Here is a 22,530-nt window from a genome sequence, read left to right as displayed (position 1 = left end):
TGTGGTATCATCAGCAAATTTAATTAACAGATTGGAACTGTGGGTGCGGACAGAGCCATGGGTATACAGAGAGTAAAGGAGGGGGCTTAGTACACAGCCCTGAGGGCTCCTATGTTGAGTGTCAGTGGGGCAAGGTGAGGGAGCCCACTCTTACCACCTGCTGGCGATCTGACAGGAAGCCGGGATCCAGCTACATGAGGCAGGGTGAAGGCCGAAGTCTCTGAGCTTCTTGTTGAGCCTGGAGGGAATTATGGTGTTGAACGCTGAACTGTAGTCCAGGAACAGCATTCTCACATAAGCATTCCTCTTCTCCAGATGTGTAAGGACGGTGTGTAGGGCTGTGTCTATTGTGTCGTCTGTTGATCGGTTGTGTCAGTAGGCGAATTGTAGCGAGTGCATTGTGGGTGGTAGTAACCTGCAGCTGTAGTCCTTGACCAGCCTCTCAAAGCATTTGCTTATTAATGAGGTTAGAAGTTTTTCTTGAGCCCGGTGGGATGTGCTTTCAGGCTTTTGTATCTACTGCCCAATGGGAGAGGGGAGAGGAGAGAGTATCCGGGGTAGATGAGTCTTTGGTTTTGCTGGCTGCTTTCCAGAGGGAGTGAGGAGCGTAAACAAAGTTCAGAAACTGTTGTTGAACATTGAGGTGTCGGTCTCTGGGCTCCTTACCTCCTCTCTGATGAGGGCTTGTCTGGGACTGTCGGTGTCCTTGATGATGGAATTCCCAGAAGTTTCATTTTGATTTTTATGTACCGTACTGTGCAGAAGCCTCAGGCATATTGATATCACTAGAATGCCTTTGACTTTTGGACAGTCCTGGAGTAATATGTTTTGCGTTGTACTACTGCCGAAAACAAAAACTAATTTTGTGGCATTTGTGAGTGATGATAAACCTGATTCTGATATGGGTCTCTTTTGTTGACTGAGAGTGGGATGGGGGCAGGGAGAGGGAAGGGAGTGGAAGCCCCTGAGCGATATTCTGTAACAATCAGTGAACCAATTGTTTGGAATGAAATGCCCTTGCCTGGTGTCTGAGGGCTGGGTATGTATGTAAATATGCCATCCCTGCCCCCAGCAGGCCTTCTCTGCCACCTGTTCCATACCCTTCCTGTGGTGCTCTACCCTTGCCATTCCCAACGTCCTTTAATCCCAGCAGATTTAAATTCTTTGCTCCTCGTTGACATTAACTGTATTGTGCAAAACTCTGAGGCACCATAGAATAGATATGTGTCTGAGACTTTTGTACTGTCAGTGTGTGCGTGTGTGTGTGTGTGTGTGTGTGTGTGTGTGTGTGTGTGTGTGTGTGTGTGTGTGTGCGCGCGCGCGTGCGTGCGTGCACAGTACTGTGCAAAAGGCTGATTCACTCTAGAATAGATACGCATCTGAAACATTTGCACAATACAGTCATTGGGTGAGTGTGTGGGGGGGAATAGATATGTGTCTGAGACTTTTACACAGTGCTGTAATTCTGTGTGGGGGTGGGTGTTGTGTAGGTGCGGGTGGGAAACAGGCTCTGTAGCTCATTCCCACCACTGCAAAGAAGGAAAAGACCTCTGTCCGTTGTCAGAGTCCAGTACAATATCCTTTAAAACTCACCACTCACAGAATGCTTTGGAGCTGTGGAACTGACATATTGTAAGCAAATCTCATGGAAAAAAACAGAATGTACTCATAATTCATATATTTATAGATCATTCTATATTTAGTCTAAGAAAAAGACTAAACCACTCCCCTATTGAATGGATCTGGGATTGAGTCGGTGAACAGCTTTAAGTTGCATGGCTTACACATCACCGAGGATCTCACGTAGTCTGTACATATCGGCTGTGTGGTTAAAAAAAGCACAACAGCACCTCTTTCACCTCAGACTGTTGAGGAAGTTTGTTATGGGCCCCCAAATCCTATGACCTTTTCGACAGGGGCACAATTGAGAACATCCTGACTGGCTGCATTACTACCTGGTATGGGAACTGTACTTCCCTCAATCTCAGGTCTCTGCAGGGAGTGGTGCAGACAGCCCAGCGCATCTGTAGATGTGAACTTCCCAGTATTCAGGATATTTCCAGAGACAGGTGTATGAAAAGGGCCCTAAGGATCATTGGGGACCTGAGTCATCCCAACCACAAACTCTACCAGCTGTTTCCATCCAGAAAACAATACCACAGCATAAAAGCCAAGACCAACAGGCTCCAGGACAGCTTCTTCCACCAGGCCATCAGACTGATTAGTTCATGCTGATACAGTTGTATTTCTATGTTATATTGACTGTTCTCTTGTATATACAATTTATTACAAATGACTATAAATTGCACATTGCACATTTCAATGGAGACGTACCACATAAAGATTTTTACTCCTGATGTATGTGAAGGATGTAAGTAATAAAGTCAATTCAATTCAATTCAATTCAATTCTATTCTATTCAATTTTGTACGAAAGATGTCCAGTCAAACTTTGACAATCAGGCACACTCGGGACATTGGTGCTGGACTGTCAGAATCAGAATCAGGTTTAATATAATTGGAATATGTCATGTAATTTGTTGTTTTGTGGCAGCAGTTCATTGCAGTACATAGTGATGGATCTGACGGTGGAGCTGAAGATTACCAAATCTTCAGGAGTATTGGGTGTGATTCAGTGTTAATGCCCCAACGGACTTTTTATTTGAGATATGACGAGTATTATAAATTTTCCCTGAAATCTGTTAAGTGTCAGGGGAGAGTGAAACCTGTATATCCCCTGAACTATGATGGAGGGATCCAGGAAGGGAAGAGAAGAGACAAGAGATGGACCAAGGGAAGATGAAGGGAAGGTAGAACTTGGCAACAAACGTGATGGAACTTCTGAGTTGACTAAGTGCAGGAAGCAGCAGCAACAGATTTTTCAATGTAGCAGAGAAGGTGTTGTGGGAGTGAGATCCTGATGTTCCAAACATCACATCAGAGGATGATGAATGTTTTGGCCCAAGTGTGTGTCTGTAATGAGGCCTTTGGTATGGGGAATGCAGCTGAAGGAGAAAGTGTTCAATGTTTGGATGAATCTAATCATCAGACCCTCCAGATCTAAGACACCAGTGCAGATGGACTGCACATCTATGGTGAAGATAAACTGACTGGGAACACGGAATTGTCAATATTCTGATAAAATTCAAAGATCAAAGTACATTTTGACTTTGCTGATGCTCAGTTTATATTTACTTTCAAGTTGATTTACTTATTCAGTGATACAGTGCAGGGTAGGCCCTTCCTGCGCTTTGAGGTACATCACCCCAGCAACCCCCCAGAAACCAGATTAGTCCTAACTTAATCACTGAACAATTTACAATGACCAATGAAACTACCCGGTAGGTCTTTGGACTGTGGGAGGAAACTGGAGAACGTCCAGTCCTGTAGCCATGTCATGTCTTTGCCTAGTTCTGGAGTCCAAGGCTGAATCAAGACCCAGGTTCTGGGTCCCTGCCCAGTCTCTGGCTCAGAGTCCATACCCAAGCCTCGTCTAGTCCTGTAGCCAAGCCTTGAAGAACCCAAGCCATGTCTAGTCCTTTAGCCACGTCATGTCCTTGCCTAGTTCTGGGGCCCGAGCCCTAGTCAAGACTCATGTTCTGGGTCCTTGTACAGTCTCTGGCTTGGAGTCCAAGCTCAAGCTCCTAGTTCCCAGTTCTTTGTCTTGGTCCCGCTTTCCCAGCCAAAGTCCTAGCCCAAGTCTGTGTTCCTGTCCCAGCTCCTAGTCTGTGTCCTGTCCCGTCCCTAACTCTAGTCCAGTCCAGTTCCTAGTACTTCAGTGTCTGCATCTTGCATTTGGGTCAATTCCCAGTGCCCTCCATTATGACAGTGAAAGAGAAAACCGGATGGTCTGCTGCCTCTCAGATCCCAGTGTTAGAGGTGCCTTGGATCGAGTCCACGGCATTCTAAAGGGGAGGGTGAACTGCTGTTAGCTATGGCTCATATTGGTACCAACAACACAGGTAGGAAAAGGGAGGAGCTTCAGAAATGAGAATCTTGGGAGTTAGGCAGCAAGCTGAAAAGCTGGACCATCAGGGTAGTAATCACTGGATTATCACCTGTACCACAGGCCAGTGAGGATAAGAATAGGATGATCTGGCTGAAGAATTGGTGCAGGGGGCAGGGTTTCAGATTTCTGGATCATTGGGATCTCTTCTGGGGAAGGAACCACCTGTACAAAAGGACAGGTTACACCTGAACCTGAGGGTCCAATATTCTTGCAGGTATGTTTGCTAGAGTTGTTGGGGAGGGTTTAAAGTAATTTGGGAGCAGGATGGGAACCGCAGTGATAGCGCTGAGGATGGGCAGTTGGTATACAACTAGTTGCAGTGTGGCTGTGAGGACAGACAGACAAACGATGGGGCAAAATTGCAATCAGTGGGATGAGTTACATTGTAACAGGGGGCCAGAAATAAAAAGGGTGATGAAGGTGTTATATTTCAATGTACACAGTAGATGGAATAAGATAGTTGATCCTGTGGCTCAGTTAGAGATTGGCAGGTATGATGTTGTGGGCATCTGAGTTGTGGCTGAAAGAAGATTAGAGTTGGGAGCTTAATATCCAAGTATACACATTGTATCAAAAAGATAGGCAGGTCGGCAGAGGGGTTGGGGTGGCTCTATTGGTAAAAAATTAAATTAAATCCATGGAAAGAGATCGACATCAGAACATGTAGAAAACTTGTGGGTAGAGTTAAGAAACTGCATGGTGATGGGAATTATATACAGGCCTCCAAACAGTAGCCAGAATGTGGTCTACAAATTACAAAGGGAGATAGAAAAAGGCAATGTTGTGATAATCATGGGGGATTTAAATATGCAGGGAGGTTGGGAAAATCTAATTGCAAGTTAGGTTTCAGCGGAGTGGCCATTGTGTGAGTGGGCCAGTGTTAGAGTGGAATTTGAGGGTTTGGCTCATCGAGGCTTAGGGGAGGATTAGTCTGTAGGCAGATTTTTCTTTGCCATTTATTCTTTCATTCTTTCTTTTTGAAGATTTAGAGCAGTGGGGGTGCCAGACAGGGCAGTGGAATGCTCTTCTTGCAGGATGTGGGAAGGCAGGGAGACCTTCAGTGTCCCTGACAACAAAACCTACAAGAACTTTATCCAGCTGCAGCTTCTAATAGACTGTGTGACGGAGTTGGAGCTGGAACTGGATGAACTCTGGATCATTCAGGAGGCTGAGATCATTTGATAGACAGCACACACAGTCAGGTAGTTCCACACACTGTGCAGGACACGGGTAAATGGGTGACTGTCAGGTGGAGAAGGTGAGAGGCGTGTTACATACCCTGTAATGGGTTAAAAAGAACCAGCAGAAATGGATACACCTGGAGTCTGAGTCTTCCATTATAAACTCTATTTTATTAGTAACTATGTGATAAAGTAACATAAAACAAGATAAGGTAAACAGGTTAGCCAAGTATATGCATATATAAATGAGTAAATAAAGTTCCCAAACTTCTCCCAGCTCAGGTGATTAGATGATACAGTCTTATGATGGTATGGCAAGTAGTCAGTTCAGTTCTGGAATTTGAATTGAGTAGAGTTGGAGAGAGGGAGAGAGAGAGAATTGTTTTGTACACCCAGTGCCGATGCCGATGAACCTCCACATTGTCATACTGCTCCGGAAATTTATCAAAGTCACCGACTTGTGATCACAAAAAGAGGAATGCCTGTTTTCCACAGTAAGCTATCAACCCCAGCGAGGGTTAAACACACCGATAGCTCCCCACCAGTCACTACTTTGTCCACACTGTGAGCAAAATCCCCACCCTTGTCATGGGCACACAAAGCTCAATCAGTGTCTTCCTTGGTGCCTGGTGTGTCTCGTGTGTCTGATTACAAAGTCAACTGATCATGTATATATATCACAAGTGCGGAACACAAGTCCATCATATAGCTCCACCTTTCAGTTTCCAAGGCAACTCACAGACTTTCTGTTGCACTCCCTCTCCCTGAAACAACACACACGCTGTTTGTTCCCACTCTCTCTCTTTTTAAAGGAACAGTCCACGTTAGAATAATCCTTCAGATCTCATCACACCTCCCTCCTTTTAAGAAAAATTTTGAAGGAACAGCAAAATTTTTGTCTTAACTATCGATTTTACAGCTTAAAGCAATACATGGGTATTTATCAGGTAACATAGCAAAGCAATACAAACTTTAAACTTAATATCTAGACAAACAGTCTGCTATAATATTGTCAGTACCTTTCATGTGCTTTATTTCCATGTCATACTCTTGCAAGATCAGATTCCAGTTAAGTAACCTTCTATTTTTGTCCTTCATTTTACTCAGAAACACGAATGGATTATGGTCCGTGTAAACCACAAGTGGTTTCTGCGCAGGAGATATATAGACATCAAAATGTTGCAATGCTAAAATCAGTGCTAGCAACTCTTTTTCAACAGTGGAGTAATTCTACTGATGCACATTAAAATTCCTTGAGAAATAAGCTACTGGATGTTCAATTTCATCATCATCCTTTTGCAATAATACTGCCCCAGCAGCTTCATCACTAGCGTCTACTGCAATTGAGAATTACTTATTGAAATCAGCTGCTTTGAGCACAGGGTGATAACACAGAATGGTTTTCAGGTGGTCAAATGCCTCTTGGCACAGGTCATTCCACAAAAAACTTCAACTCTTCCCCAGGAGTTTCGTTAGGGGGAGAGTTATGTCTGCAAAGTTCTTACAAAACTTACGGTAATACCCAACCATTCCTAAAACCCTTCTTAATGCTTTCTTGCCCATTGGAACAGGAACCTCAGCAATAGCCTGAACCTTGGCCTACACAGGAGCCAGTTGTCCCTGGCCAACTACATAGCCAAGATATGTGACAGTGGTGTGGCCAAAATCACTTTTAGCAAGGTTTACAGTGAGATTTACCTTGGACAACCTTTTAAACAGTTTCTCTGCTGCTGAGATATGCTCTTCTCAAGTGTCATTCCATACAACCAAGTCATCAATATAAGCCCCTGTGTTTTCTAAACCTTGAATCACTGAATTCATCATCCTGTGGAATGTCCGTGGAGCATTTTTCATCCCACAGGGTAAAACATTGTACTCATACAGTCCAGATGGTGTCACAAATGTAGGTATTTCTTTAGCACTTTCTGTTAAAGGAACACACCAGTATCCTTTCAACTGGTCAATCTTTGTAAGGTATTTAGCCTTCCCCACTCTGTCAATACAGTCATCCACTCTTGGGATGGGATAAGCATCTGTCTTAGTTACTGCATTAACTTTCCTGTAGTCAGTAAAGAATCTCAGGCTCCCGTCCGGCTTAGGGACAATCACACAAGGTGATGCCCAGTCTAAAGTGGATGGCCTAATTATGCTTGCTGGTAGCATGTATTCAATTTCTTGTTCAACCATTTTATTTTTGTCTTGGCTCATTCTGCAAGAGTGTTGATTAATGGGATCAACTTTATCTACAATTACGTCATGCACCGCAACTGTGCGTGGTCTTGGAATGCCAGGGAATAAATCTTTATACTTGTTAATTAAGCTCTTCAGTTGTTTTTGCTGCCTTGACTGCAAATGATGAATCTCTTTGTCAATATTTTTCAAGTCATCAGAATTTCTGAGTCTTGTGTAAATTACATTGAGCTCATTAAAGTTATCTGGTATCCCAGTACCAGACACCACAATTTCCTCTGTTGTCATAACAGTACTTACAGGTGCTGGTTCTGGGTCATGATAACGCTTGATCATATTTACGTGTACGACCTGTGTAGCCTTCCTCTGGTCAGGAGTTCTAATAACATAATTCAAAGAAACAATTTTTTAAATTATTTCATATGGTCCACTAAATCTCGCTTGAAGGGGGTTGGTAAGGAGGGGGAACAGCACCAAGACCCTTTCTCTGACATGATATCTCCACTCCCTCGCTTTCCTGTCATAGCACTGTTCCATGTTTATCTGAGAGTGCTATAAATACGGCTTCGTAAGGTCACAAGCCTTGTTGTCTGTCTCTGAGTTCCAAAACATAACTAAGCATGTTCATAAACACATTCTGATCTGACCATTGCTCTCTGAGTAGGGTCAAAGGTCCCCTAGCTTTGTGACCACAAGCAAGTTCAAACAGGCTGAATCCCAAAGACTCTGAGTGATATGCAGATGACATAATGTGCTTAACTCCCAACTATTTAACTATCCCCTGGAATGTTTTCAAAGTAAAGTTACTACCCTGGTCAGATTGGATTTCTTTAGGTAGACCTACCAGTGTGAAAAATTTTATAAGTGCTTCTACCACAATCTTGGCCCTGATATTTCTGAGAGGCACTGTTTCAGGGGACCTAGATGCAGCACACATGATGGTTAACAAATACTCAGAGCCATCTGCAGTCTTTGACAATGGGCCAACAGAATACACTATGACCCTCTAAAAAGGTTCACCAAAAGCAGGTATTGGTTTAAGTGGTACTACTGAAATCAACTGGTTAGGTTTTCCCCCAACCTGACAGGTATGGAACTCTTGCAAAAATTCACAACATCCTTTCTTAAATTAGGCCAGTAGAATTCCTTTATAATCCTATTCACTGTCTTTCTCACTCCAAAGTGTCCACCTAAAGGCATACTATGAGCCATGTTTAAAATCTCAGCCCTGTAAACCTTCGGGACCACAACTTGATGTTCAATGGCCCAATTCTCACTTGCAGGCACAGTGGGTGATCTCCACTTCCTTATTAAAACCCCATCCTTAAGATAATATCCTACTGACTCTCTCTGAACCTACTCTTCTGTGAGAGCAGTCTCCTTTAACGTAGCAATTTCAGAATCTCGATTTTGTTCCGCTATAAATTCACCCCTGGACAAGAACAAACCTTTCTCATCCTCTTTACTACCCAAATCCTGATGTAACTTAGAAGGCAGAAAAGTCTCTGACAAATTCACATATTTTGAACCTTTGCTATCATGGGTCTCAGAATTCCCCTGCCCCAAACTATCTGTATCAGCAGCCTTTTCAGACATGCTTCGGGTCACTGTGCATGTGGGGTACACATCATTACCTGTGTATGGGTCATCAGCCACAGGCTTGCTTGTTAGCTGTACTGCTGAAGAAATTTCACCCTGGATAGGTACTAACCTATCCCAAATATTTAACAAACTCAGTACCATCACTAGACTTGCGAAGACCATGTGTACATTATGAAAACTTCCAAACAATCCATTAATCCTATTGCTACAACCTTGAGCTCAAGTTGTCTCCATAGTAACCCAGACAAATGGCCTCTCAAAACCAAAACAATCCTTTTCCTCCACATCACAATCGTGAAAAACAGCTCCATAACCTTGAAGGTGTTTACATCCAAATGCTAAAACAAAATTCAACAGAGTGTCACATACTTCCTTAACAGGCCATTGTCCTGAAAGCAGGGTCAAAGGTCATGAAACCGGTCCAAACTTCACAAGTTCTTTATTCAAAAATCCAGAGAAAGCATCCTTCTCAATATTTTCAGTAACATTTAACTCACCAGCTTTCAGAGCACCATCTAAAACAAGGGACCGAGAATCCTCAATTTCCACTGGTACCAAGGTTAGCCCTTTATTCACTGAACCAAGTCTGTCTGACACAAAAGGATGGCTTTCCTTTTCAACCAAGTCAAACAACTCAGACCTTAACTGAGTTTCAACACAAGGTTCAGTACCTTGGGATTTCACAGGTGCTTCCACAATCTGAACACAAGCAATTGGACAGCTTCAAGGCTTTCAATACCAGTTCCAGTTTCAAATTCCAGGTTACCCTGATCCTCCCAGCTACTCTCTGGGAAACTCTCATCTGGAGTAAACTCGACCTTGTTCAAAGGTTGTGGCATCCTTTTCATCTCGGTATGCCCTTACATCATCGGGAATAGATTTCTTAAAGTCTTCAGTCAAGACCAGCTCTTTCAAGCTGTCCAACCCCTCACTTACCCCTTCCGAAGTATACCAGCAATTGAAGTACTTAAATTTCTTCCTCTCAGACTGTCTTTGTTTCTCAGCCTCCCTAGCCTCATGTATCCTCCGCATTTCTGCTTCATCAGCCTCGAGCTGTTTTAACTGCAACTCAGATAGATAGATAGATAGATAGATAGATAGATAGATAGATAGATAGATACTTTATTCATCCCCATGGGGAAATTCAACATTTTTTTCCAATGTCCCATACACTTGTTGTAGGAAAACTAATTACATACAATACTTAACTCAGTAATAATATGATATGCATCTAAATCACTCTCTCAAAAAGCATTAATAATAGTTTTTAAAAAGTTCTTAAGTCCTGGCGGTTGAATTGTAAAGCCTAATGGCATTGGGGAGTATTGACCTCTTCATCCTGTCTGAGGAGCATTGCATCGATAGTAACCTGCCGCTGAAACTGCTTCTCTGTCTCAGGATGGTGCTATGTAGAGGATGTACAGGGTTTTCCATAATTGACCGTAGCCTACTCAGCGCCCTTCGCTCAGCTACCGATGTTAAACTCTCCAGTACTTTGCCCACGACAGAGCCCGCCTTCCTTACCAGCTTATTAAGACGTGAGGCGTCCCTCTTCTTAATGCTTCCTCCCCAACACGCCACCACAAAGAAGAGGGCGCTCTCCACAACTGACCTATAGAACATCTTCAGCATCTCACTACAGACATTGAAAGACGCCAACCTTCTAAGGAAGTACTGTCGACTCTGTGCCTTCCTGCACAAGGCATCTGTGTTGGCAGTCCAGTCTAGCTTCTCATCTAACTGTACTCCCAGATACTTGTAGGTCTTAACCTGCTCCACACATTCTCCATTAATGGTCACTGGCTCCATATGAGGCCTAGATCTCCTGAAGTCCACTACCATCTCCTTGGTCTTGGTGATATTGAGACGCAGGTAGTTTGAGTTGCACCATATCACAAAGTCCTGTATCAGTTTCCTATACTCCTCCTCCTGTCCATTCCTGACGCACCCCACTATGGCCGTGTCATCAGCGAACTTCTGCACATGGCAGGACTCCAAGTTATATTGGAAGTCTGATGTGTACAGGGTGAACAGGACCGGAGAGAGTACGGTTCCCTGCGGCGCACCTGTGCTGCTGACCACCGTGTCAGACTTACAGTCTCCCAACCGCACATACTGAGGTCTATCTGTCAAGTAATCCACTATCCAATCCACCATGTGAGAGTCTACTCCCATCTCCGTTAGTTTATGCCTTAAGATCTTGGGCTGGATGGTGTTAAAGGCACTAGAGAAGTCAAGGAATGTAATCCTCACAGCACAACTGACCCCATCTAGGTGAGAGAGTGATTTGTGCAGCAGATACGTGATAGCATCCTCCACTCCCACCTTCTCCTTATACGCAAACTGAAGAGGATCCCGGGCGTGCCTGGTTTGTGGCCTCAGATTCTGTATTATCAGCCGCTCCATGGTCTTCATCACGTGCGATGTCAAGGCAACAGGTCTGAAGTCATTCAACTCCTTTGGTTGTGGTTTCGTCGGTACCGGGACAATACAGGATGTTTTCCACTGTCTGGGTACTCTTCTCTGCTCCAGGCTCATGTTGAAGATGCGCTGTAGTGGTTCTCCCAGCTCAGTCGCACAGGCCCTCAGTAATCGTGGGGAAACTCCATCCGGTCCAGCCGCCTTGCTGGTACAGATCTTCCTCAGTTGACCTTCCACCTGTGCAGCCGTAATCCTGGGCGTGGGCAAGGTCTCCTGTGAGTGGCTATTTTCCTGTGAGGGAAGTAAGCCTGGTGTGGAGTTCTGCGGTGAGGATGAGATTGTGCTGTCGAACCTATTGAAGAAGTTGTTCAGCTGGTTCGCTTTCTCCACATCTCCACTTATGTTTGCCCCCCGCTTTGCACCGCATCCGGTGATGATCTTCATCCCATCCCACACCTCCTTCATGCTTTTTTTCTGCAGCTTTTGTTCTAGCTTCCTCCTATACTGCTCCTTTGCCCCCCTTATCTGTACTCTGAGTTCCTTCTGAACTCTTTTAAGCTCTAACCGATCACCATCTTTAAAGGCCCTCTTCTTCTGGTTTAGGAGGCCTTTGATGTGACTAGTGATCCAGGGCTTATTATTGGGATAGCAGCGAACAGTTCTAACAGGAACAACGGCATCCACACAAAAGTTAATATAGTCCGTTGTGCATTCAGTGACCTCCTCAACGCCCCCACAGAGCCCCCCTTGCAGTACATCCCAGTTAGTAGTACCGAAGCAGTCTCTCAGGGCCTGTTCAGCTTCAGGAGTCCACTTTCTAAACGAGCGTGTGGTAGTGGGATGCCTCATCACAATTGATTTATATCTGGGCTGTAACAAAACCAGGTTGTGATCAGCTTTTCCCAATGAAGGCAGTGGGGATGCACTACATGCATCCTCTCTCTTCAGATGCTCTCTCTTCAGTTTTGCTAACTGAAGCTGAATCTCAGCCTTGGTAAACACTTTACCTTCAGCAAACATTTCCAACACATCCTCTTCAGATTTCCCCTTGGCTACATAATGCTGTGCTATTAACAGCTGTATCTGAGCCTTCTTCATTCGAGTAGTTGCCTTAACTTTTAACTTACGAGTAATTCCCAACAGCACATCCCTCTTAGCATCATCCAGCGCCTCTGGAGTTGGTTCTGCCACAAACTTAGTAACCTCAAACTTCATTTCTGCTGATAATCCAGGCACAGAAATTGAAAGGAAATCTCCCCAATCTAATCAACTAGTCAATCAAACCCCCAACAAGTTTTAGAATGGCTTCCACCAATTTTTGTTCATTTCCCAGATGAGCCCCCAATTTTTGTTACGTACCCTGTAATGAGTTAAAAAGAACCAGCAGAAATGGACACACCAAAAGTCTGAGTCTTCCATTATGAACTGTATTTTATTAGTAACTAGGTGGTAAAGTAATATAAAACAAGGTAATTTAAACAGGTTAGCCAAGTATATGCATATCTAAGTGAGTAAATAAAGTTCCCAAGCTTCTCCCAGCTCAGGTGATTAGATGACACAGTCTTACGATGGTATAGCAAGTAGTCAGTTCAGTTCTGGAATTTGAATTGAGTAGAGTTGGAGAGCAAGAGAGAGAGTTGTTTTATACTTCCAGTGCCGATGCCGATGAATCCTTCATGTTGTCCTCCTGCTGACAAAACTTATCAAAATCACTAACTTGTGACCACAAAAAGAGGAATGCTGGATTTCCACGGTAAGCTATCAACCCAGGTGAGGTTTAAGCACACCAATAGCTCCCCACTGGTCACTCCTTTGTCCACACTGTGAACAAAAACCCCACCCTTGTCGTGGGCACACAAAACTCAACCAGTGTCCTCCTTGGTGTCTGCCGTGTCTCGTGTGTCTGATTACAAAGTCAGTTGACCTTGTATATATATATCACAAGTGCGGAACACAAGCTGTCCATCATACAGCTCCGCCTTACAGTTTTCAAGGCAACTCACAGTCTTTCTGTTGCTCTCCCTGAAATAGCACACGCGCAGTTTGCTTCCTCTCTCTTTTTTTAAAGGAACAGTCCACGTTAGAATAATCCTTCAGCTCTCATCACTGCAGCCAGTACAGAGTACCCCTTTCCCATTCTGATATGTCTATCCATGGCCTCCTCTACTGTCAAGATGAAGACACACTCAGGTTGGAGGAACAACACCTTATATACTGGCTGGGTAGCCTCCAACCTGATGGCATGACATTGACATCTCTAACTTCCGTTAATGCCCCTCCTCCCCTTCTTATCCCATCCCTGATATATCTAGTTTTTTTCTCTCTCTCTTTACCCATCACTCTGCCTGTTCTCCATCTCCCTCTGGTGCTCCCCTCCCCCTTTCTTTCTCCCTAGGCCTCCCGTCCCATGATCCTTTCCCTTCTCCAGCTCTGTATCCCTTTTGCCAATCACCTTTCCGGCTCTCAGCTTCACCCCACCCCTTCCAGTCCTCTCCTATCATTTTGCATTTAACCCTGCCCCTCCTACTTTCAAATCTCTTACTATCTTTCCTTTCAATTAGTCCCGACGAAGGGTCTCGGCCCGAAACATCGACAGTTTTCTCCCTATAGATGCTGCCTGGCCTGCTGTGTTCCACCAGCATTTTGTGTGCGTTGCTTGAATTTCCAGCATCTGCAGATTTCCTCATGTTTGTAGAGTACCCCTGTGGCCCTTCCCCTCAACAGAAGGTAGGATGTGTTCAATAGAGTTGAAGTGGAATATCACCCAACAGAGGAAAGCCAAAGCAGTCAGGTATCTGGTACTGAGTCTGGCTCTGTGTCTCAGAAGGGAAGAGGGAGAAAAGTCAAGCAACAGTGATAGGGGATTCAAATTGATTAGGGTAACAGAAAGGAGCTTCTGTGGCTGAGAGTGAGATTCCCAGATATTATGTTGCCTCCTGAGAACCAGGATCAGGGACATCTCATATGAAGTCCACAGTATTCTTAAGTGGGTGGGTAAGTGTCCAGAGGTTGTGGCCTACGTCAATACCAATGACATGGATAGGAGGGTGATGAGATCCAGCAAAGTGAGTCCAGGGAATTAGGTGCTCAGTTAAAGGACAGGATTTCTGGGCTGTGATCTCAGGATTGCTACCCATACCATGTGCTAGTGAGGCCAGAAATAGGAAGATCATACAGTTTAACATATGGCTGAGGAGATGGTGCAGGATGGAGGGTTTCAGATTTTTTGATCATTGTGCTTTCTTTCTGGAAAGTGAGACATGTACAGAAGGTATGGTTTGCACCTGAACTGGGTGACTAATATCCTAGTGGGAAGGGTTATTACTGCTGCACAGGTGTGGAGGTGGTGGTTGAGTGGTGGTGGAGTTTAAACTTGAGTTGCAGGGGGATGTGAACCAGAGTGCCCAAAGAAAATACAGAGTCTTTGTAGAGAAAGGTGTTGTTAAGCCCATGTACAAAGTCAGGTAATTGAAAGATTGAGCATAGTGGGGCAAATGTCCTGAGCTGTGTATATTTCAATGTAAGGAGTATTGTAGGAGAGGTGGGTGAGCTTAGGGCATGGATCAGCCTGTGGAATATGACATTGTAGCCATTACTGAGATTTGTTTGCAGGAGGGAGGACTGGCAGCTCAATGTTCTGGGGTTCCGTTGCTTTAGACATGATGGAGCAGGAGGGGTGGCATTACCAGTAAGGAAAAATGTCATGGCCGTGCTCAGTCAGAACAGATGGGAGAGCTCATCTCGTGAGGCTTTTTGGGTGGAACTGAGGAATGAGAAAGGTATGGCCAAGTTAATGGGATAATATCATCAACCATCAGCAGTCCATGGGATTTAGAGGAGCCAATTTGCAGAGAGATTGCAAACTATAACAAAAAGTCAAGGTTGTGATAATAGTCGATTTTATCTTTCTACATATTGACAGGGACTCCCATGCTGTAAAAGAGCTGTATGTGAAAGAGTTTGTCAAATGTGTTCAGTGAAGTTTCCATAATCAGTGCATTGAAATCTCAACTAGAGATTGTGATACTACATCTCCTATTAGGAAATGAGACAGGGCAGGTGATAAAAATATGTGATCATAATACCATTAGTTTTATGGTAATTATGGAAAAAGGTAGATGTGTTCGGGTTAAGATGCTAAATTGCAGAAAGACTAAATTTGATGGTATCAGAAAGTATATGGCAAATGTGGATTGGGACATGCTGTTTTCTGGGAAATGTATACTTGGGAAGTGGGAGGCCTTCAAAAGCGAACTTTAGAGAATACAGAATTTGTATATTCCTGTCAGAATTTAATAAAAGTATAATAAATTTTGGTAATCTTGGTTTTTGAGAGATATAGTGCCCTGGTTAAGTAGAAGGAGATGCATAACAGAATAGGCAGGTAGGAACAAATGAGATTCTTGAGCAGTATAAGAAATGGAAGAGAACAATGAAGAAGGAAATCAGGAGGGCTAAAAGAAGACATGGCTTTGTGCGTGGTAAGTCTTGTCTAACCATTTTTACTGTACTTTTGAAGGAAGCTACCAGTGCAATACCCTGGTTAAGATTTCCAGTGCTATGTCATATGTATTTCATTTTAGCAAAAACATTGTGTCCTGCTGGTAGAATGTTTTTGTTTTGGCTAAGACAAGAAGCCCTGCTGTTCAACTAAGGAATATTGTATCAGCCAATCAGGATGGTGGGATCTGGAGAAAGTTCTCTCGAGAGAGTACAGGGATGGAGCTTTGTGATGAACAGTAGTCTGGCTTGGGGTCTTTATAGCAGGAGCTGTGGAGCGGGCCAGAAGGGAAGATACCACAGAATGCTGTAGGAAGGAGAGTCCCCATTGCAAGAGCTGCTTTGTGTAGATGAATATCTCCAAGGATGATTGCCAATACTTGTGAGAGAAAGCCAGTTTGTTGAAGATAGCCTTCAAAGGAAGTTGGGACTCTGGTGGCTGCTTTCAGTCAGACCATGGTTTCAGCAATGTGAGTAACAGTTATACCCAGCTTTGGAAAAGTTGAGCTCCAATATTTAAACAGCTTTAACTGTAATATGCACTTTTTTTTCTTTTTTCTTTTAATAAGAGAAATAATAAAGCTGAAATTGGTAAATATACTTATTTTATAATTTTATGCAGTGTACTATCTGTTATTTCTTGTCAATTGATAATTGGGATTGGGCAATAGTTCCAAAGCATTCACTCAAATTGAGGTTTCTTTAATCAGAACATCATGACATTCCTGTTTGGTTTGAACCCTAAATCATACTGACCCTAGATGTATATTGTTTATGAAAGTTGGCCTTCTCTCCACTGAGTCACGTGGCTGTTGTTGCACCAGGAACGTTGAAGGCAAGGCACAGTTGTTGTTTACGTAGACTTTAGTAAGGCCTTTGAAATGGTCCCACATGGGAGTCTGCTCAAGAAGGTTCAGTTGCTTGGCATTCAAAATGAGGTAGTAATTTGGATTGGACATTGGCTCCACAGGAGAAGGGAGTAAACAAAGAGTGGTAATTGATGGTTACCTCTCTGACTGGAGAGCCATGACTAATGGTGTGCCACAGGGATCACTTCTGGGTCCTTTAGTTATTTGTCATCTAGATCATTGTGGAGTTTTAGAAGAAGGCAAATATATAATGTTAAATAATCTCCGAACATTTGAGAAAGAATAACGACCCTTTATAAAGCCTGTTTGATCTTTAAAAATTATTTTACCCAAAATACTCTCCAACCGATTGGCCATTATCTTTGAGAGAATCCTAGCATCAACATTCAATAATGAAATACGTCTGTATGAGGCACAATCAGTAGGATCTCTATCCTTTTTGAGAATTAAAGAAATAGAAGCTTCATAAAAAGTAGAGGGTAAATCACTTTTCACAAAAGATTCTTTAAACATCTCCAACATATATGGAGAAAGCAATTTTCCAATTTTTTTTATAAAATTCTACAGGATAACCATCAAGTCCTGGTGCCTTACCAGATTGCATTGAAAAAAATAGCTTTATGAATTTTGGATTCAGTAATTTGGGCATCAAGAGATTTTTGATCCTCAGCAGAAATTTTAGGAAAAGCAATCAATTTTTCATAAAAAAGCATTTATTTCAGAAGAGACTACTGGACATTGAGATTTATAAAGTTCACTATAAAAATCTTGAAAAATCTTATTAGTTTCTTCATAATCCCGAGCCAGGGTACCATCTTTTCTACGAATTTTCAAAATTTGCCTCTTGGCTCCAGCTGATTTTAATTGCGATGCAAGTAGTTTATTATTTTTATCTCCAAACACATAAAATTGGCTCTTTAACTTAAGTAGATAACCTTCAATTGGATGAGTTAATAATAGGTTATATTGTGATTGAAGTTCCACCCCTTTTTAAAATAAATCAATATTAGGGGAAGTTGCATAGATATTATCGAAATCTTGAATTTGTTTTGAAATTTTATCTAATTCTGCTTTAGTCTGTTTTTTAAGTTTAGTTGAATAAGAAATAATCTGACCACGTAAAAATGCTTTAAAAGTATTCCATATAATTAATTTAGACATACCTCCTATATCATTAAAAGAAAAAAATTCTTTTATCTGGCTTTCGATAAAACTGATAAAGTCAGAGTTTTGCAATAAAGTCTGAGACATGCACCATGGTGGACGGCCAAAACTGACATTGTCAAATTCAAAGGACAAACTCAAAGGCGCATGATCAGATATAGCAATAGCATCATATTCACAGTTTTTAACATTAAGCAAAAAGACGGGGATCAACTATAATATAATCAATCCTCAAATATTTTTATAAACATGTGAAAAAAAAAATCTCTGTTATCAGGGTGTAAATGCCTCCATAATTCGATCAACCCAAAGTTGGTCAAAAAGGAGTTAATAACTGACACAGAACGATTTGGAAGTCGTTGATTAGTTGAGCTCTTATCAATCATAGGATTTAAACAACAGTTAAAATCCCCACCCATTATCAACATATACTCATTTACATCTGGCAGTAAAGCAAATTTTTTTTTTAAAAAGAGGTATCATCTAAATTAGGACCATACAAATTAACCAAAACAACCTTTCTATTAGAAATTACTCCTTTAACAATTAAAAATCTACCATTAGAATCTGATTCAATATCCTTTTGAGTAAATATATTAGATTTAATTAAGATAGACACGCCCGTAGTTTTGCTCTGAGAAGTAGCATGGAGTTGTATTCCATTCCACCAGCGAAAAAATCTATTTTGATCTCCCGCCTTGATAGGCATCTCCTGAGCAAAAATTATATCAGGTTGAATCGCTTAATAATTTTAAAAGTCTTTTTCGTTTAATAGGATGTTTCCAACCACGTACACTCCAATTTACTACATTAATCCGTTTAACTGCCATACTATAATTTTATTCCAATTTACTTTATGCATGCACAGAACACATACCAATACGGGATTATCAAAGATGGTGGTGATGAAGAATACAGCCATATAGAAAACACGCATGCTCTGGAACCACCCAATGGGAAAAAACTCCTAACTCTAAACCCACCCACCCTCCCAAAAGCCCGAAAAAAATGCAAGCGAACTAAGATAGATGCGAAGCCATGGGCCGCTCTGTCGGTCTCGTCTCTCCCTCCCCCAAGCCAGTAAATAAACAAAAATAAAATGACCTTGCAAGAAAGACAGTAACGTCTCGACAAATGAGAGTGTTTACATTCCATCATGTATTAAACAGAAAAAGAACCAAAGTAATATAATCTCTTAGAGAGAAATACCAGCACCATCTCAAGTTTAGCTTTAAATCCCTAAGAAAACTTTAAATTCGGTTATAGGGCGCTATAATAAAACAGATAAAAAAGGTTATTAGTATATTTAACCAAACTAAATTTACAAATATATTAATTAGTAATATCGTAGTAACTAAACCCTCCCAGATATATATAAAAAGAAACCCTATTGGTAGAAAAAAAAACTACCAGTTGGTAATTTAAGAAACAACAAAAAAAATCTAACCAAATATTAGATAAAAGGAACAAATCCTTTTATCCTCTTTTCTCAGTCAAATATGTAATTAACCATTTAAACAGTCAAACTTGAACCGTAAATCTTTCCAAAAAAAAATCCAAAAGTATGTAATGATGAGCAGGTTTTCTTTTCTTCTTTTATTAATCTGTCAATGAAATATCCAAATAGCCTTATCTTCTTTTTGAAATGTGAGTAATATACAGATAATCAAACAGCTTTTCAGATAGTTCGGATAAAATCCAGTGCGACTTTTTGGTCAAAGAAAGTACGTGGGGAAGAATTAGGAGGAAAAACTTTCATTCTTGTCGGGTAACTCAAAGAGGGAAATAGTTTCTTATCATATGCTTGTTTCATTGCCAAAGCAAATCTTGCTCTTTGTTTCATTACTTCTTTCAGATAATCTTCATAAAAACGGAGCTCAGACTCATTGAATCTGAAAACTCTGTTTTCTTGCCTGTCGCATTATTTGATCTTTAATTTTAAAGTGATGAAAACAAACCAAAATAAATCTTGGTCTGGTTGAGTCTTTAAATTTCGAAGTGGACAGCCTGTGTGCTCTTTCAAGAGCATGCGGCTGTGATAAAATAGTCGGAAATAGATCATGAAAGATCTTACCAAAGTAAACCGTTAAGTCTCCATTTTCAGCTACTTCTTGCAATCCAATGATTCGTATGTTGTTTCAGCGAGACCTAGTTTCCAAACCAATAATCTTATTACGAGATGTTTCCAAGCAGGTTGTAGTTTCAGACAGTTTTTGCTTAGTTGACTTCAATTCCTCTTCATGTTTAGTAACTTGAATTTCCACATCTTTAAGTTTTCCCAGAAATAACTTCATTTCATTGTTAATTTTTTCCAGTTGATTTTTAACTGCCTTACTCTGATCTTGAATTGATTTCAGTGTACGAACCATATCTTCAGCCCATGCTAGCATTTCATCAGATCTTTCCTTAGGCATCATTCCTTTTCCATTACCTCTGTCAGTAGGTTCATATGGATTCTTCCTACTTCTCGTAGGCATAGACATATTACTCCCCTTCAAGAATCAGCAATCAAAAATTTTTAATTCAAAATTTGAGCTGGGGGAGAGAGAGAGAAAACTAACAGCAGCACAGAATTAGTGCTACTCCATTGACAGACAGAGGCGGTCTCTCTCCACCACCATCGCCGGCAGCCCATTCCATGCACTCACCACTCTCTGCCTAAAAAAAATTACCCCTGACATCTCTGTACCTACTTCCAGAAAAATTAAATCTGTGCCCTCTCATGTTAGCCATTTCAGCCCTGGGAAAAAGCCTCTGACTATCCACATGATCAATGCCTCTCATCATCTTGTACACTTCTATCAGGTCACCTCTCATCCTCTGTCACTCCAAGAAGAAAAGGTCAAGTTCACTGAACCTATTCTCATAAAGCAATTTCCACAATCCAGGCAACATCCTTGTAAATCTATTCTTCACCCTTTCTATAGTTTCCAAATCCTTCCTGTAGTGAGCTGACCAGAAGTGAGCACAATACTCCAAGTGGGATCTGACCAAGGTCCTATGTAGCTGTAACATTACCTCTTGGCTCTTGAACTCACTTTCCCAGTTGATGAAGGCCAATGTACCATATGCCTTCTTAATGACAGAGTCAACCCTTCGCAGCCCTTTGAATGACAGAGTCAACCCTTTGAGTGGACTCAGACCCGAATATCCTCTGATCTTCCACACTGCCAACAGTCTCATCATTAATACTATATTCTGCAATCATATTTGACCTACCAAAATGAACCACCTCACACATATCTGGGTTGACACCATCTGCCACTTCTCAGCCCAGTTCTGCATTGTATCATTGTCCTGCTGTAATCTCTGACAGCCCTCCACACTATCCACAACACCATCTCTCAGAAATGCCCTGGCTAATCAAGAAACTACATATCTCTGCCTTAAATGCACCCAATGACTTGGCCTCCACAGCCACTCGTGGCAACAAATTCCACAGATTAACCACCCTCTGACTAAGTAATTTCTCCACATCTCTCTTCTAAATGGACGTCCTTCACCCTGAAGTCATGTCCTAGACTCCCCTACCATGGGAAATAAATTTGCCATATCTAATTTGTTCAGGCCTTTTAACATTCGAAAATGTTATTACTGGATCATTCCAAAATCTGTCTCCCTATCAGCTCTTCGATGTCACTGTTACTATTGGGTGGTCAATAAATAACACCCAGCAGATTACTGACCCCTTCATATTTCTAAATTCCACCCATGACATCCTCCTTTTCTGCAGCTGTAACACTATCTCTGATCAGCAGTGCAACGCCTCCACCTCTTTAGCCTCCGTCCCTGTTCTTTCTGAAACATCTAAAGCCTGCCACTCTAATTAGCCATTCCTGACCCTGAGCCATCCAAGTCTCTGTAATGGCCACAACATCGTAGCTCCAAGTACTAATCCACGATTGAAGCTCATCCACTTTGTTTATAGAACTCTTTGCATTAAAGTAAACACATCTCAAACCATCATTCTGAGCACATCTCTTCTCTATCACCTGCTTATCCTCCCTCTTACGCTGCCTACAAGTTTTCTCTATTTCTGAGCCGCTGCCGCTTCCTCCATCTCTTCAGTTTGGTTCCCACCCCCCAGCAATTCTAGCTTAAACTCTCCCCAATAGCCTTAGCAAACCTCCCAGCCAGGATATTGATCTCCTTCGGATTCAAGTGCAACCTATCCTTTTTGTACAGGTCACGCATGCCGCAAAAGAGGTCCCAATGATCCAGAAATCTGGATCCCTGTAGCCTGCTCCAATCCCTCAGGCATGCATTTAACCTCCACCTCATTCTGTTCCTATACTCACTGTTGCGTGGCACAGGCAGTAATCCCAAGATTACTACCCTTGTGGTCCTGCTTTTCAGCTTATTTCTTAAATCCCTGTAGTCTGTTTTCAGAACTTCCTCCCTTTTCCTACCTATGTCATTGGAACCAATATGTACCATGACCTCTCACTTCAGGATATCGTGGATGTGATCAAAAACATCCGGACCCTGGCACCCAGGAGGCAAACTAACATTTTTTTTCCCTGCATCTTGTGGCAAATAATTCTATGGATTCACCACTCTCTGGATAAAGAACTTCCTCCTCATCTTTCTTCAAT

The 22,530-nt window shown here is 42.1% G+C and overlaps 1 protein-coding gene across 3 annotated transcripts in view; it reads left to right on the top strand.

The window, feature by feature from the left end:
- Nucleotides 1–22,530, top strand: part of LOC140717289 (uncharacterized) — a 165,807-nt gene that overhangs the window by 24,727 nt on the left and 118,550 nt on the right. The window lies entirely within an intron of this gene.

Source organism: Hemitrygon akajei, chromosome 2 (genome assembly GCF_048418815.1).
Source record: "Hemitrygon akajei chromosome 2, sHemAka1.3, whole genome shotgun sequence".
NCBI classification, from domain to species: Eukaryota; Metazoa; Chordata; class Chondrichthyes; order Myliobatiformes; family Dasyatidae; genus Hemitrygon; species Hemitrygon akajei.
Note: the sequence above shows the minus strand (reverse complement) of the source record. Positions and strands in the feature narration are given on the sequence as shown.